The sequence below is a fragment of the Dromiciops gliroides genome, chromosome 1, assembly GCF_019393635.1.
Source record: "Dromiciops gliroides isolate mDroGli1 chromosome 1, mDroGli1.pri, whole genome shotgun sequence".
NCBI classification, from domain to species: Eukaryota; Metazoa; Chordata; class Mammalia; order Microbiotheria; family Microbiotheriidae; genus Dromiciops; species Dromiciops gliroides.
The window spans coordinates 490,762,921-490,769,379 of record NC_057861.1 but is presented as its reverse complement, the minus strand read 5'-3'; the positions used below and the strand labels follow the sequence as shown (position 1 = coordinate 490,769,379).

Here is a 6,459-nt window from a genome sequence, read left to right as displayed (position 1 = left end):
TTTCTAACAATACATAAGTAGCCCAAATATCTCAACCCTAAGATATTTTGTATTTATGAGGTTCACCCTACAGGAAATATGTGTATATAATATTTGAAAATTTTTCCAGACCTAAGGTATATTTATTTCATTATAGTTCTTTAATTCTAGAATATGAAATCAAGACTCCCCCTTCCCCCCACCCCACCAAAAACAAAGGAAAAGACAAGGAAAAATCATCTTGGAAAAGCATGGATTCACATATCATGTATTTAGAATGCTATATGAAATTCAAGTAATGAAAATTAAATACAACCTCAAACATTTATTACCATCTCATCCTGCCCAAATCAGCCAATTAAATTTAAATATCTCTCTAAATTAGTTTTTTATAGCATCTAATCCCAATTTGATGAGGGGAATCACTTCATTTATATAATTGTTTCTATGCAAAATATTGTGCAGTAGTGATTCTAAACCCTACATGAGAATAATAAAAATAGCCCACATTTATAAAGTGCTTTACAACTTATGAAACTCTCCTTTCCTCCAAATAATCCAGTATGGTAAATTGTGCAAGTATAGTTACTCTAGTTTTACAGAAGAGAAAACTGAGTCTCAGTAAGAGGTTTGCGCATAGTCCAAGTAATAATGATAGCTAATATTTGCATAGTGCTTTTGAGGTGTGCAAAAATCTTTATGTATATTATCTCATTTGATCCTCACAACAATCCTGTGAAGTAAGTACTATTATTATTCCCATTTTACAGATAAGGAAATTGAGGCACAGAGACATTAAATTACTTGTTCAAGGTCATGTGTAATTTAAGATTCTAAATGTGGATTCTAATCTGTTCCCCCAGTTTGGGGGAAACTGGCTAAAAATCACTGATAAAACGAGTTTAGGTTTTTAAGGGTTTATTGGAAAATAGAAAGAAAAAGATTGAGAACAGAATTCTAACAGCATTCCTATCTTTCCTCAAATTTCCTGTGAAGTCCTCTGCCGCCACCACCATCAAGTCAGGAAGCCAAAAGGACCCAGCGCTCTCTGTGCAGGCTCCCTTTCCTCCTTCCTGTCTCCTCCCAGACCATAGGAGGCTCCTCAAGTTGATTGGCTGGTAGCCTTGATAGACAGCACCCATGAGCAAACGTCATTTCCTGACGCCAAGGAAAAGCCACAATGCCTCTGAGGCATTTTCCTCATGGTGGAGCTTTCCCACAGCAAGTCTCCAGTAGGTGGCGTCATTCCAATCATTACAGTCCCCCCTTTTGTTCCTCAAGAAACAAAATGTTTCCTTGACGGAACAGTAAAAAGAATATAATAACTATTGCGAACTAATAATATGTGAACAACAATATAGAAAAGGAAGAGAGGAAAGTTTTGTCCAGAGGGGCGATTAGGGTACATGTTACAGATGATGTATATTATAACAGAAAGGAGATAGTAAAAACTAATAAAACAAAACAGTTCGTATAGAGTCTCTGATTTCTCTTGTCTTCTTGAAGTGGTAAGATGTCATCAGGAGGAAACTGGATTCTGGTCTGGAAAACTGGATTCTGGACTCTGGTCTGGATTCTGGATTCTGGACTCTGGTCTGGATTCTGGATTCTGGACTCAGGTCTGGAAAGCTGGATTCTCTTCTTTAACTGTTTGAATTGCTGTATTTTTACTAAACCTTAGCATAGCATTGTCAATGATCAAATTAATAAATTTCATTACAGTCACATAGCTAATAAGTTTGTGAAGCAAAATTTGAACTCAAGTCTTCCCAACTTTCTATCTCCCACACCATCAAGCTACCTAGTAAGTCACAGATGCAGAATGAGAAGCCAGTCTTCTGACTCTAAATACAATGCTCATTTTGCTACACAAATAGGAGTAAGAGCTTGATGTGCCCTTAGAGAAAATCTAGCCATTGCCTTCATTTTTCACAGAAAGGAAACTGTCTGAGAGAAATAAAGTGATTTGACCAAAAACAAACAGCAAAGCCAAAATAAAAGATCTACACTGATACCTCATAGAAAATTTTGTGAGAGGGGCAGCTAGGTAGCGCAGCGGATAAAGCACTGGCCCTGGATTCAGGAGGACCCAAGTTCAAATCCGATCTGAGACACTTGATTCTTACTAGCTATGTGACCCTCATCACCCCACAAAAAGTAAATAAATAAATAAAGTAAAAAGTTTCGGGCAGCTAGGTAATACAGTGGATAAAGCACCAGCCCTGGATTCAGTAGTACCTAAGTTCAAATCCAGACTCAGTCACTTGACACTTACTAGTTGTGTGACCCTGGGCAAGTCACTTAACTCTTATTGCCCTGCAAAAAAAAAGGAAAAGGAAAAAGGAAAACTCTGTGAGAAAGTACAGAACATATTACTATATCTAAAATCATATCTGTGATATAGTGGATAAGTCTTTGAAGAGTTGCCTAAAACATAGAGAAGTAGATTTATCAAAGGAGGTATTTAATCCCAAATCTCTCTACTACCTCTATAAAAACATACAAATATATACATATCCTATATATGTGTATGTAGGATTATTTTGGACATGTGTACGTAGGTTGTTTTTGTTTGTTGTTGTTGCTTGTACTTCATTCTCAAAGAGGACTATGACACCAAGGTGATGTCATGACTTGCACTGAATTGGATTTAAGTGAGGGAGGGCTGTGTGAGGTCACCAGTCTCACTCTGTCCTACAGAGCCATCAGGGTCTAGTGGCAAGATATATGTCAGGATGACTGGAGATGGCCCCAGATGTTTAAGGCAATTGGGGTCAAGTGACTTGCCCAGTATCACACAACTAGTAAGTGTCTGAGATGAGATTTGAACTCAGGTCCTCTTGACTCCAGGACCTGTGCTCTATCCACCGCACCATCTTTCTGCCTCATGTGCATACATACACATGCACATATGTGTGTATGTATATATATATAAAGGTGGGGACTGGGTTCTTTGCCTCAGTGTTTGTTCTTTCCTTTTAGGTGAAGAATATTGGAGGCTATGTATTTGTAACTTTCAAAAAATCAAGAGAGTGAGCCAGAATGAGGTCTAGGAGTCAAATTCATACTGAGTTTTGCAGCCATTCCAGCTTTGAGGTCCCAAGGAATGAGGTAAAACCCAACCCAGCATCAGCTGAAACAAGGACTCATTCAGTAGCAATATTTGATTTGAACTTAGTGACTACTGGGGACCTTTGCTGGCACTGGAAGTAGGACTCTGTTGCATAGCCCAAGTGCAGTTCTGGGTCACAGTCCCAGGGCAAGGAGGAGCACTAGCAGGAGCCAGATCTTGAACACAGTTCCAGGGTGGGAAAAAGTGCTTATGATCACTGACAGATCAGAGCACAGGCCAGGAGAATAGTAACAATACCTCTCCTTAGACAAATTGAAAACTTACAGACCACCAGAAATATCTCTGAAAACAGCTTAGGAGAGTTCCCCCTCACTCCCAGGAGCAGAACCCAACTTTTTTTCAGGGCAATGAGGGTTAAGTGACTTGCCCTGGGTCACACAGCTAGTAAGTATCAAGTGTCTGAGGCCAGATCTGAACTCACATCCTCCTGAATCCAGGGCTGGTGCTTTATCCACTTTGCCAGCTAGCTGCCCCAAAGCCCAACTTTAACAAAAAGTTATAAGTCAAGAAATAGCCTGGGAGAATGAACAAACTACCAAAAAAGAACCCTACCCTAGAGTTACTGTGGTGATAGGGAAGATCAAAACGCAAATTCAGAACATGATGACAATGTCAAAACAGTTGCATGGAAAGCTTCAAAATGTGAATTGGGCTCAGACCCAAAAAAGAATTTCTGGAAGATATCAAAACACATATTAAAAATCAAATAAGAGAAATAAAGGGGGAAATGGGGAAAGAAATGAGAATGATGCAAAAAAATCATGAAAAAAGAGAGAACAGCTGTTCACTTGGCAAAAGTCCTTGGCAAAGTAGGTGAAAAAAATACTGAAGAACATAACACATTAAAAAACAAAATTGGGGCAGCTAGGTGGCGCAGTGGATAAAGTGCCGGCCCTGGATTCAGGAGTACCTGAGTTCAAATCTGACCTCAGACACTTGACACTTACTAGCTGTGTGACCCTGGGCAAGTCACTTAACCCCCATTGCCCCACACACACACACAAAAAAATTGACCAAATGGGGGGAAAAAATTCACTGAAGAAAAGAACTCCTTAAAAAAGTAGACTTGGCCAAATGGAAAATGAGATACAAAAGCTCACTGAAGAAAATAATTACTTAAAAATTATAATTGGGAAAGTGGAACCTAATAACTCCATGAGACATCAAAAAACAATCTTTAAAAATCCAAAGAATGAAAAAAATAGAAGAAAATGTGAAATATCTCATTGGAAAATCAACTGACCTGAAAAAATAGATCCAGGACAAAATAATGTATGAATTATTAAACTACCTGAAAGCCATGATCATAAAAAGAACCAAGGCATCATATTTCAAGAAATTATCAAAGAAAATTGCCCCGATATCCTAGAACCAGAAGGTAAAAGGGAAATAGAAAGAATCTACCAATCACCTCCTTAAAGATATTCCAAAGTAAAACCTCCCAGGAATACTATAGCCAAATTCCAGAGCTCCCAGGTCAAAGAGAAAATATTGCAAGCAATCATAAAGAAACAATTCCATATTTATGGAACCACGGTCAAGATAACACAAGATTTAGCAGCTTCTACATTAAAGAATCAGAGGGCTTGGAATATGATATTCCAGAGGGCAAAGGAGTTAGGATTACTACCAAGAATCACCTAAACTATGTATAATCCTTCAGAGGAAAAAAAATGGATATTTAATGAAATAGAAGACTTTAAAGCTTTTTTTTTCTTTTTTTCTTTTTTTCTTTTTTTCTTTTTTTTTTTAGTGAGGCAATTGGAGTTAAGTGACTTGCCCGGGGTCACACAGCTAGTAAGTGTTAAAAGTGTCTGAGGCCAGATTTGAACTCAGGTACTCCTGACTCCAGGGCTGGTGCTCTATCCACTATGCCATAGAACTGAATAGAAAATTTAACTTTCAAATATGACTCAAGAGAAGCAAAAATGGTAAACAGGAAAGAGGAATCATAAGGAGTTCAATAAGATTAAACTATTTACATGGGGAAATAATACTTGCAACTCCTAAGAACTTTATCATTATTAGGGCAATTAGGAATATACATAGACAGAGATCACAAGTGTGAGTTGACTATGATGGAAGAATATCCAAAAAAATTAAATGAAAGGTTGAGAAAGAGGGATGCAATGGTAGAAGGGGGAAGGGAGAGGGAGAATGGGGTAAATAATTTCACATAAATGAGGCACAAAAAAGCTTTTATGGATGGGGGCTGGGGAGATGGGAGTGTGGCAGGCAACATTTGAACCTTACTCTCATTGGCTTTGGCTCAAAGAGGAAATAGTATACACACTTGGGCCTAAAAATCTATCTTACACCTTCTGTTGTGGCTGCTGTTGAGGCTACAATCAAGCTGCAGCCATGGCTATCCACTACCCCACAGCCATGGGTCTCAACAAGGGCCACAAAGTTACCAAAACTGTTTCAAAGCCGTGACATTGCACCGCCATGGGTGCCTGACCAAACACACCAAGTTTGTACGAGATATGATCCATGAGGTGTGTGGGTTTGCCCCTTATGAGAGGCGGGCCATAGAATTGTTAAAGGTCTCCAAGGATAACCGTGCCCTAAAGTTCATCCAAAAAAGAGTGGGAACCCACATCAGAGCCAAGAGAAAGAGAGAGGAGCTCAGCAACGTCCTGGTTGCCCTGAGGAAGGCTGCTGCCAAGAAGGACTAAACTGGACCCTGCCTACCTTTCCCCACTTACCCAATAAAGATTTGACAAACAAACAAACAAAAAGAAATCCATCTTACCTTACAGGAAAGAAGGAAGGGAGGGGGCATAAAAGAAGGAGGGGTCTGATGGAAGAGCTGATTTGGGGAGGCAGTGGTCAGAAGTAAACCTTTTTTTTTTAATTATTTTTTTTAGTGAGGCAATTGGGGTTAAGTGACTTGCCCAGGGTCACACAGCTAGTAAGTGTTAAGTGTCTGAGGCCGGATTTGAACCCAGGTACTCCTGACTCTAGAGCCAGTGCTCTATCCACTGAGCCACCTAGCTGCCCCGAGCAAAACATTTTTTAGGAGAGACAGAGTGAAAGGAGAGAGAGACACACACAGAGATAGAGACAGAGAGGGAGGGAAATGAGGGGGAAGGAGAAAGTAGGATGGAGGGAAATATACAGTTAGTAATCATTAATTGTCAGTAATATAATGATCCAAGACAATTCCAAAGGACTCATGATGAAAAATCCTATCTGCCTCCAGATAAAGAACTGATGGAGTCTGGGTGCTGATTAGAGAATACTCTTTTTTGCTTTACTTTTAATGAGGTTGGGGGAGGTGCTCTATATTCTTTCTCAATATGACTAATATGGAAATGTTTTACATGACAGCACATGTAAAACCT

At 39.3% G+C, this 6,459-nt stretch overlaps 1 pseudogene; it reads left to right on the top strand.

Moving 5' to 3' along the window:
* Positions 1–5,473: 5,473 nt before the first annotated feature.
* On the top strand, positions 5,474–5,790 carry LOC122741709 (annotated as a pseudogene).
* The last annotated feature ends 669 nt before the right edge of the window (positions 5,791–6,459 follow it).